The 12071-nt window shown below is 38.4% G+C and overlaps 1 protein-coding gene across 45 annotated transcripts in view; it reads right to left on the bottom strand.

The window, feature by feature from the left end:
• The window catches only part of NRXN3 (neurexin 3), a 1722001-nt gene that overhangs the window by 1219110 nt on the left and 490820 nt on the right, over positions 1-12071 (bottom strand). The gene's annotated exons all lie outside the window — the stretch shown is intronic.

Raw genomic sequence — 12071 nt, 5'->3', positions numbered from 1 at the left:
TTTTTTGTTTGTCTATGTTAAGCCAGGATTGGCTCATTCAGTCACACAGCAAGCATGTTTTTATATATCGGTATGTTATGCTAGAGGGAAGAGTCCTGTGGGTGTGACCAATTCCCATTAATAGTGCATCTAGCATTTAGTCTTCTCTTTCAAAAATATTTTCTCTCCTAGTCCTCTATAGGTGGCGTACTCCCAACTCACTGTCTCTTGGACCTGATTCTCTTTGTCATTAGCATCATTAATAGGGAAGCATCCACATAGCTAGCATCATTAATAGGGAAGCATCCACATAGCACATGGTCCAACCTACCTCAGCTCAGCTGTGCTAATCTAATGACCAGAAGTAATCAATTCAGCACTGACTGCATGTACTTAATACATGGTAGCCATAGTGCCTGGCCCTGGAGATACAAAGATAAATAAATACAGTTGGTCCTCATATAGCAAACAATATATTGATGCCTTTGCTTGTCCCTTGGTTCTTCATCACTTGCATTTGTTCTGTTAAGAGTAATTTGGTTGAGTTCTGTCTAGAGAAGAACAGCATTTAGGCAGAAACATTAGATGGAGATGCTCATAATATTCTAGTTCATGTTGGTCTCTCCCTCCCAAAGTCTTTAGTACAAATTGCTTTGTATCACTGACTCTGCCATATGATATAGCATTTTGTTATATTTCTTTATGATTAGATCTTTCAAGTTCTGTGTATTTTTTTGCACCAACTACATCTTTATCTGCTGTAAATTCTTTATGCAATAAACATACAGACAGATAAGATGGCAAGCTGCTTTGAAAGGAAAAAAAAATCCTGTCATATCACTGTTAAAAATGCATAGCATTCAACAAATGCCTTAAACTGAATTGAACTCAACTGAATTGATAAGTGTCTCCCAATATTCTTTGGTGTCTCAAAGTTACAAATCTATGAGGTTTGTGTTCCATTTGCTAAACACATAAATACATCCTTGAGGTTTTATGGTTTTCAACTGTGACTTTTCAATGTATTATGATAAATAGATGGTGAGCCAATCAAACTCTAAGTATCAGTTAAATCTAATGATAGAGCTAATCAATTAGAGAAAAGGAGAATATAAATGCAAAACACGAATTATAGGAAAATGCATAAAGAAACGTATTTTTAAAAATTTAGAGCAACTGAAAATAAGCCTATGAAATATTTCTTTTTTTCACGTTTTTGACTTTATTTACTTATTTTTATACTTTTAACTTTTAGTTTCAGAGGGTCCATGTGCCGATTGATATATTGTGTGATGCTGATGTATGGGGTACAATTGATCCCATCACCCAGATACTGAGCATAGTACCCAATAGCAACATTTCTTATATGTGCTTTATTTAATAAATACATTTTTTAAAGTTTGAAATTATTCACTGGGATATTGTTTCAACATTTAGTTTTCTTATATCTTTAGCTTTTCCACTTCCACTGCCTTTTTTTCTCTCTGAATTTGAAAATGATTATCTCTGTCATTCAAAAGCAAAACAAAATGATTACCTACGATGTCTAAATTCTCAGCTATGAGGGCACTTTCAGTTCTCAATGTATTGGTCCTCTCTTTGGCACTGACCTCTGCTGACTATGCCATATACCTGGAAACTTCCTACTTTCTTAGCTTTGATGACAACATTTTCTCTAGTTCTTCTCCTACCTCACTAATTTTCCCTTTTAAGGCTTCTTTTAAATATTAGTTACTCTTAGAAGTCTTCTTTAAAATACATTGTTCTTCCTTTTGATGTGGTTTCTTAACTGATCTCATCAATTTCAATTAATTTAACTCTATTGCTTATATTCTACTTACAGTTACAGCTCCAGCTATTCGACTTGACCTTGTTCTCCAGTTAACACAGGTACTTCCCACTCAACACATCAAAAACAGCACTTTCCCCATTAGGCCTGCCTCTCCTCCAGCATACCTACATTCAATTAATGTTGCCAAGCCAGAAACTTCTGGCTTCTTCCTGCCCTTACCTGGAACATCCAATCAGTTAATAAATCTTACTCGTTACCTCCTTGTTGGTCTTCTCATACCCAGTTATATCCACCTAAAAATAAGGCCCTAGCCCTGGTGCATGCACACATCTTAAACCTTATTTTACATTACTCCAGCAACACTGAGCTCTATGTTTACCAAATGTGTTAGCACACATAAAATACTTAGAGTTCCTGACACATGGTAAACACTCAATAAATGCTAACTGCTATTGCTGTCAGAGGCATTTGAACTAGAGAAACTCCATGTTGAATAGGGGCTGGGTAAAACAAGGCTGAGACCTACTGGGCTGCATTCCCAGGTTAGGCATTCTAAGTCACAGGATGAGACAGGAGGTTGGCACAAGATACAGGTCACAAAGACCTTGATGATAAAACAGAATGTGGTAAAGAAGCCGGCCAATATACCCAAAGGACTATAAATCATGCTACGATAAAGACACATGCACACGTATGTTTATTGCGGCACTATTCACAATAGCAAGGACTTGGAACCAACCCAGATGTCCATCAGTGATAGACTGGATTAAGAAAATATGGCACATATACACCATGGAATACTATGCGGCCATAAAAAAGGATGAGTTCATGTCCTTTGCAGGGACATGGCTGAAGCTGGAAACCATCATTCTCACCAAATTATCACAAGATCAGAAAACCAAATGCCGCATGTTCTCACTCATAAGAGGGAGTTGAACAATGAGAACACATGGACACAGGGAGAGGAACATCACACACTGGGGTCTGTCAGGGGGTGGGGGGCTGGAGGACGGATAACATTAGGAGAAATACCTAATGTAGGTGACGGGTTGATGGGTGCAGCAAACCACCAGGACATGCGTATACCCATGTAACAAAACTGTACGTTCTGCACATGTAATCCAGAACTTACGGTGTAATAAAAAATAAATAAATAAATAAAATTTTTAAAAAATCCCGCCAGCCAAAACCCACCAAAACCAAGATGGTGACAAAAGTGACCTCTGGTCATCCTCACTGCTCATTATACACTAATTATAGTTATTAGCATGTTAAAAGACACCCTATATGGTCTAAAAAGGAGAGGAATCCTCAGTTCCAGGAATCGCCCTCCCTTTCTTCCCTTTCCCAGAAAAAGGGAAAAAGCAATGAAGCAAGAAGAGACCCCTGTGTCACTATGGGTGTGAAACTAAAATCATCCAGACAAACAGGCCTCAGATCTATAATAATCAAGCCAAACTACCTGTGTAGCATGGTAGCACAGAGCCTGGTCTTTAGTAGGTATTTAATAAATATATACCTCTTGTTTAGCATATAATCAAGAAACAACCATAAAATAGCCAACCAGCAGCCGTCAGGGCTGCTCTGCCTACGGAGTAGCCATTCTTTTATTCCTATTCCTTTACTTTCTTAAAAATTTGCTTTCACTTTATGGATTCACCCTGAATTTTTTCTTGGTCCAAGAACTCTCTATTGGGGTCTGGATCAGGATCCCTTTCCGGGAACAATACTATTACTACTACTACTACCATTACAGCCACTTCTACTTCCTTTAGCTTATTATTAGTTCTCTATGCTTATCATGCTATTTTGCATTTTTGTGACTTTACTGATGCTATTCTCTCTCTATGGAATTACTGTTTTTGTCTAACTCCTCACTCTTAAAATTTTTTTTTAACTTTTGTTCATGTTCTTTCTCTTTCAGGAGACCATCTCTAATATCTCAGATCAGGCTAAGTGCTCTTATCTGGGGCTTCATTGTAAACCTGTGAAAACTTTGACTGATCTCTCTATCTAGGTAGACAGATAGATCTAGGTAGGTAGGTAGATAGATAGACAGACAGACAGACAGATAGATAGATAGAGTTTAATATGTTGCATTATAATTATCAAGTTTTGCCTGCCATTTAACTATAGCAAGAGTCAGCAAACTAACCCTCTGGGGCCAATTCAATTCACTTCCTGCTCTTCTAAATAAAGTTTTATTAGAACACAGACACACTTATTTGTTTATATGGTATCTATGACTGCTCGCATGCTCAATGACAGTTTGATAGTCGTGATAGAGACCATATGGCTCATTAAACCAAAACTACTTACTGTCTGGTCCAGAGAGTCTCAGCTTCGGCACTGTTGAGACCCAGGACTGGATAATTCCTTGTCACCGAAGGGCTGTCCTGTGCATTGTAGGCCTACAGTGCACCAACATTCTTGGCCTCTGCCCACACCAGCAGCATCTTCCCTTCAATATCCCTTTACTCCCCTCCAACCACTCCTCCACCCTAGTTTCAACAACTAAAAGAGTCTCCAGACATTGTCAAATATTTCTTGGGGTCAAACTTGTCTCCACTTGAGAAGCCACTAACCTGGCCCTTTATAGAAAATGCTGTCAACCCCTGAACTATAAGATCTTCCAGGAAAGAAACTGTCCAGTTCACTTTGCATTCCAAACACCATACCTAAAATATAATAATAGAAGCTCATTAAATCAATCATTTAAAGATAATTGAAAGATCATAAGACACTGCAAAGCAATTTAAACTTCATAAGCATTTTAGACCTGAATGGGACACTGGTGATCATCAAGCAATACCCAATTTTACAGCTAAGTTTTGCTTCCTTAAGCATTTTAAACATCATCCATAAGAACTGTTACATTAATATCTATGAAGAAAAGTTACGCTAAGAAAGATAATTTGGTCGGGCGCGGTGGCTCACGCCTGTAATCCCAACACTTTGGGAGAGCGAGGTGGGTGCATCACCTGAGGTCAGAAGTTCAAGACCTGCCTGGTCAACAGGGTGAAATCCTGTCTCTACCAAATATACAAAAAAATTAGCTGGGCGTGGTGGCGGGCGCTTGTAATCCCAGCTACTCGGGAGGCAGAGGCAGGAGAATCACCTGAACCTGGGAGGCAGAGGTTGCAGTGAGCTGATATCACGCCATTGCTCTCCAGCCTGGGCAACAAGAGCAAAACTTCATCTCAGAAAAAAAAAAAAAAAAAAAAGATAATCTATCACAATCTCATTTGATTGCCAGGAATTTTAAAAATGTGAAATCACTGCATTCATATTTCACATATGCACACATATTTATCCATGAGTGAGTTTTTTTTCCTATGTCTATGAAGAAGAAATTATTCTCCTTTGGCAGATGGGATCATTTCAATTGTGGTCAAAATGTAATAAGGAGAAACAGCAACTTTCTTACAGTCAGTCAAGACATTCATTTGGGGGATATAAATTCTTTTCCACTGTCTTTAATAATTTGATATTATATACAGCATTGCTGTAACTACAAAAACTCTGTTTTCAAAGGGATTGTATGCAAGCCAGAAAAGCTAACAAATGGCTATGGGGTATTGTAAGGACCAACTGAATGACAAAATAGCTAGTATTTCTTGAGTACTCACTAAGAAACAGATTCAGCTAAAGGCTATATTGCATCATCTCATTTGATCCTCATAAGAAATCTCTGAGGTAAGTGCTATTAAGATACCAGTTTTATAGATAAATAAACTGAGTTTCAGAGACACTAACTAACTTGTCCAAGGCACATAGGTAGTAAGTAGAAAAACAAAAATTTCAACCTGGAAGTCTACCTCCTAAATCTGAGCTGAAACACCCTATATTATATTAAGTGTGCTTGGAATTCAGAAGTGAGAAAAGACCACTGCTAACCCAGTGATCAGTCAAGCAGGTGACCATGAGCTAGGTTCTAGAAGAAAGGGTAAGCATCAGACAGAAAAGAGAAAGGGAGAAATTCTTGGCTAGAAGAACCAAATAAACAAGTTATAGAAGAAAGAACTTAAAACATACATTTAGAGTAATAGGAAAAGACTACTCTGGCTAAATTTAGGGAGGAACTATGAGGAGGTGGCACCCAAGTTGAAGACAAACTGCAGAAGGCCTTGAGTGGGAGGCTGAAGAAGACATGCTTTGCTGGGCACTGGATGTTTCCAAAGAATGGCACAAAGAGCAAAACGGGGCAGAATGCAGCATGGAAAGAAAGCAGAGAGAACAGAGGTGGAAAGACTCATCATGACACCATGATAGGCGAAGTACTATGGGGGCAGAGGGAGAGGCAGGAGTGAAAGGACCAGGAAGCAGAGGACAGAGATGAGTCAGAAATACACAGGGCATTGCCAAGGGAATTTTGTGTTTGATTAAATGAGGGCAAAAAGGAAGAAGGGGAATGAGAAAGAAAGATCACATCTCACTTTGAGGTTTCTAACTCGAGTGAATAGGTAATGACAGTATGAGCTGTTCTAAACCTACTGAATTCTACATAACCATGCCCCATTCTTCTCACATTTAGCACACTGCACCCACCCTGGCTTCTAGAAGTTATGGGTCATCCAATGCTGCTCTTCTTATCTTTCCTTTTTCAAACCTTATAACCATTTTGTTTTGGCTTTTTCCCTACCATCTCCTGGAAAGAGGCATTTTTTATCTTCCTGAGCTTAATAAAGTGCAGGTCAAGAGAGGGGTTTAATGAAAGGATAGACTAACACTTGTTTTTAACTCTGAGAAGAAGAAACAAATAAACAAATATCAAAGGTGCAAGAGAAAAGTTCTAGAGATCTGTGTACAACCGTGTGAATATAGTCAAAAATACTGTAGCATGCACTTAAAATTGTGTTAAGGGAGTAGATTTTGGGATATGTGTTTTTTTACCACAATTTTTAAAAGAAAAAATATATAGATATATACTGCAAGAAAGAATGAGAATAACTGAGTAATTCGGAAGTTGAAAGGGAGAGAAGGAGATGCTGAGCACAGGTAACATGTGAGCTTACAAAGATAGAGGGACACCTCACTTTCCAGGAGAAGAAAAAGAGAAAATCAACCTAGATATGGGATAAAAGGAAAATGGAGACTCTGAGGTAGAGATAAGCTTGATAAATTGACATTGCCTAGCCTGGATCTTTTCAGAAAAGCAACATATCCAGCCCTAGATATTTCTTTCCTCTCACCACCTCTCTCACTGAGCCATGGCCACCATCGCCTCCTGGACTTTTCTTGAATGTGCCAAGCTTTCCTTGCTTTAGGTCCTTTTTGTCCTAGTAGCTTCCTCTGATTGGAATGGCCTCTCCCCAAGGTTTTGTGTGTGTAACTGAGTGCTTCTTTCATCTCAGGTCTCAATTATTGCATCCTCAAACAGTCCTGCCCTGACCGCTCAGGCTCCTGGAAACCAACTCACTATCTCATTGATTCAGTTTGGCTGTGTCCCCACCCAAGTCTCACCTTGAATTGTAGTTCCCATAATCCCCACGTGTCATGAGAGGAACTCGGTGGGAGGTAATTGAATCATGAGGGTGGTTACCCTTACGCTGTTCTCATGATACTAAGTAAGTTCTCACAAGATCTGATGGTTTTATAAGGGGCTTTTTCCCTCTTTTGCTTGGCACTTCTCCTTGCTGCTGCCATGTTAAGAAGGACATGTTTGCTTCCCCTTCCACCACAATTGTAAGTTTCCTGAGGCCTCCTCAGCCATGCTGAACTGTGAGTCAATGAAACCTGTTTCCTTTATAAATTACCCAGTCTCAGGTATATCTTTATTAGCAGTGTGAGAATGGACTAATACACCCATTATTCTCTTTCATTTCCTTCATGCCACTTATCATTATCTGAAAGTATCTGAATTATCTGTTTTGCATTTATTCTTAGTCTCCTTCAACCGTAATGTGAATTCCATAGGGTCATAGACTTTATACATGCTGTCATTCACCACACACTCCCACTCTTTGAACAGATTTTATGACAGAGTAGGCATTCCATGAATATTTACTGCATTCATGAATAAGTAAATGAGTGGCATGCTGTTGACAAAATGAATATAAGCAGAAATTGGAACTTTGGAACAATAATTCTATCACTGATGTTCACAAATACTTATTAATTTATTGAAGAATATTTCCCATCTATTCATGTGTCAGGACCTATGTTTAACTTCAGAGGGAATGTGCAATCTACATAAATCCTTGTTCTTGTCTCTTAGAAGCTCAGTCTATTGAGGAAACATATGAACACAGTGCATATTAAAGTGCAATGTGATGAGGACTATAATAACAATTGCAATGCATTGAAGTTTTGAACTGAGAGCTATAGGAGCATATAATAAAGTACTTCTAACTTAAGCAGGGTAAAACAAGAAAACAATTCCACTAAAGTGCTAAGGATCCTAGAGTTCAGAGTCTGACATGCAAATGTAGAGGGTTAAAGAGTAACCATGAGGTAGGGGACATCAGAAGTATGTACCATTCTCCCAAGAAGTTTTTCATTGAAAGTGGGGAATGAGCTAAGGTGTAAATTGAGCAGGAGACAGTATCAAAGAAGTGATTTTGAGTATGTCTCTAGCTGAAGGGATGGAGCAGAGGAGAATGGGCGATTGAAGATTAAGAGAGGGAATCTTTAAAGGGGCTAAATCTCAAAAGAGGCAAGAGAGGAGGGGAAAGTTCATTCTGTAAGATGAAGGGAAGAAGGTAGCAATGAGAATCTTTGAAGGTAAGTCTTAAGGTGGAGAGAGAGAAGCTTAGCAAGCATTACCTGAACAATTTCTATTTTCCCTACAAAGTATGAGATAGAACATCTGCTGATATTGGGTGGTGAGGGAAAAGCTAAGGGAGAGGGAAGGAGGAGAATTTTATTGGTTGATAATTGGTGTGCAGTGTTGCTGCCCTAAGCTGCATCTTCACTGATTTGAGAAGTGAAAAATGTGTCCTTGTATCTCTATTGAAATCTATGCAGGAACTATTTGTGGCACACTCTCCACATGAGGAACAGAACACAAGGTTACAAAAGCACCGTAACACTAATGGAATAGTCGTTTCTGCATTTGCAAAACAATTTTTGAAAACATAAGCTAATTAATTAGCTCAATGATTGCTTTATCCCTGTAGGTATATGTGTACAAGGACTAGTGTTTTTTTAATCTTCTTTGAGGCTTTCAAAGACACAAGAGATTTTGTCTCAGTAGGAATGTTGTGGTAGATTACATTTGCTGTAAAAAAGTGACATTTTTAGAAAGCAATGAGTTCCACTGAATTTATCTTGACGAGCAAAAAAGAAAAAAAAATGCAAAGCTAAGTAAGTGATTCCCAAAATCAGACTGAAAATTCATAATAAGTCTAAATAGTAGCTGCTCCTTATTTGGGTGTTTTGAAGGCATTAAAGGCAAATAGCTCCAACTTCATGGAAAATATTAGGCTGGAACAAAAAGAAACAATGTGCTGCCCATCTCAAGACAAAACTATTGCACTGCTTGGCATTTATACTAAGAGCAGCATCTTCCCTCTCAGGTACCATAATGAAAATCATTCCTCCATTAGCAGGTTGAGCAATATCAATTTGCCCAAAGTGGGAAATCAAGCAAAAACTGCCTTCCTCTCAGAACAATCAATGTCAAGGTGAAAGAAATAGGTAATTGTATCTAGTCTCCCAACAGAACATTTTTGCCTGATTAAATGACCTTTCCTATGAAGTAGAGACTCTAGGTGGTAGTGAGAGACAATTCCTTACAGTAAGTTTAAACACAGAATCACCAACCTTTTCCAGAGGAGCTTCCTTTTCTTCGTCACTAACTCTTATGACTGAATTTGTAGAAAGGGTAGCAAAATCAGGATGTTGACAGTATTTACATCTCAACTCCAACACTTAGAATGATGTAAGTGGGAAAGACACTCGCTCTCTTTAAATTCAAGTTAGTAATGATCATAGAATCCAGCTCATAAGTTTTTTTGTGAGAACTAAATTAGGGAATAAGTAGGCAATAAGTCTGAAGTACATAGCACCATGTAGACACACATTTCACATGTGTTCATATTAAGTGTTCAGTAATTGCTAGTCTTTATTGTTGCTGCTATGATTATAATTGCTGTGGTTGTAACGGTTTTCGAGATGATCAAGTAAAGGACTGAGTAAAGATAAATTCTTGTAAGTGAGTAATAGGTGATGATAGTGGCTGGGAACCTCAACTCTTGCCACAAGGGCAACCCAGTAAATGTTTGTGGGACATGTAAAGCCAACTGATTTGGAGATTAATGAGGAAAGTCTTCCACATGATGAACCTGAGCTAATCAGTTAGCCTTATTCTTTCTTTGCAGATAGGTCATTCATCGTAGAACTATAGATCTATCATATAAAATCAATCTATCTATAGATCTATCTATAAAATCAAAACCACTCATATGATTCCAGAATCCCCTCGATAACCTCAGCAAAATGGTTGCCCAATCTCTACTTGGATGCCTTGAGTGTTGGAGAACTCATTACTTTGAAGGCAGTTTTGGACAGCTCTCACTGAAAGTTCTTCCTTACGTTAAGTACCCAGCTTCTACTCACTAGACTTAGTTTCTCTTCTTAAGGATATATGGGCCACATTTTCTTCCACTTCCATAGGACAGTCCTTCATGTATGAAGATGACTCTCAAACCTTGGGCACAGGCATCTTCACTTTCTCAGGTTAAATGACCCTGGTTCTATTAGTTAAGCCTTCTTACGTTGTTAGGATCTTCAATGCCTTAGTTTTTTGGGTTTTTTTTTTTTTTTTACAGCTCAGCTCTAAAGATATTCTAATCTGTCAATTAGTTATCATGTTAAAAGCTTATTCTGGGCCTGGCGCAGTGGCTTATGCCTGTAATCCCAGCACTTTGGGAGGCCGAGGTGGATGGATCGCTTGAAGGAGTTTGAGATGAGCCTGGCCAACATGGTGAAACCCCCTCTCTACTAAAAATACAAAAATTAGCTGGGTGTGGTGGCACATGTCTGTAATCCCAGCTACTTCAGAGACTGAGGCATGAGAATTGGTGGAGGTTGCAGTGAGCCGAGATCGCACCACTGCACTCCAGCCTGGGCGACAGAGCAAGACACTGTCTGAGAAAAAAAAAAAAAAAACTGTCTCAGAAAAAAAATAAATAAATAACATTTGCTGAACATTTTCTACATGTCAGCTATTTTACATGCATGATCTCAATACAACAGCCCTATCAAGTAGGTATTATTATTGTTCCCATTTAATAAGTAACAGAAGGTTAGGTATGTTACCCAGCATCATACAGCTACTGGGAGTAGAGTTAGGCTTTGCCAGAAACTCTAACTCCAGAGCCTGCTTTCTTAACCAATAAATTACACTGCAGAACTGTTACCTCCTTTGTTGCACAGGTCAGACCTCTATTAATTCAACCTCAGATAACACAGATGCACAATTTCTACCATTTTCTGTCCCTGCCATCCACAAAGTTAACAAGCCATGTTCTCCTATGTCTCTTCAAGTCCTTAATATAAGACAGAGCTTTGTGCCATCTTACAAAAACTTTCATATAGGCCAAAAAAATCCACTTAATCAGGGCCCATTGGTATTTTAATAGCTTGATAGCTCTTGCACCTAAACCCTATTGCTCATCTTATTAATGAGAATATCACAAAATGTGTCTTCAAAAACTTTGCTGCTATTTAGCTAGATGAGGTCCATAGTACTTTTCTGAATCATCGGTAATACTACTGAATGAGTATGTGAATTTGGTTGATATGATATAGCTTTTTCTTAGTGCTCTTAATTAGTGATGGCAGTTATATTGATCACTCTTTTCTCTGCTATGGGCTCATACATTCTGTTAATATTGCACTCCAAAATGTTATCCAGATTTCAGTTCAACTCATAAGTTCATTGTTTGCATTATCTACATTTTTCAATTGTCTAGTCTTTAGGAACCTTCTTTATTCACTAGCGTTCCTCAAAAACCACCAACTAGGTTTCAAAAATTGTATTTACAAATTCTCTCTGTATCCTGGGATAGCATTCATCTGAGGCAGGAAATTTGAATTAATACAGAGCAAATTATCTGATTTCTAAGATCCTCCAGTATTACATTTCCTACTTTTGTCTGTCTTTCCCTGTCCAAGGACCTATCTTTTTGTCAGCAAAAAACAGGAGTAAAATAGGAACATGAGGAATTCTGCTACATCACCTAGGGCTTCCTGCTGCAAATGATAGAAAATAGAGCCACAACAGGTTTAGGCAACAGAGGTACATTATTCAATCATGAGTGGAAATTAAGGGGTAGTCTAATTTGAAAACTGTTTA

Source organism: Pan troglodytes, chromosome 15 (genome assembly GCF_028858775.2).
Source record: "Pan troglodytes isolate AG18354 chromosome 15, NHGRI_mPanTro3-v2.0_pri, whole genome shotgun sequence".
In the NCBI taxonomy this organism is placed as follows: Eukaryota; Metazoa; Chordata; class Mammalia; order Primates; family Hominidae; genus Pan; species Pan troglodytes.
Note: the sequence above shows the minus strand (reverse complement) of the source record. Positions and strands in the feature narration are given on the sequence as shown.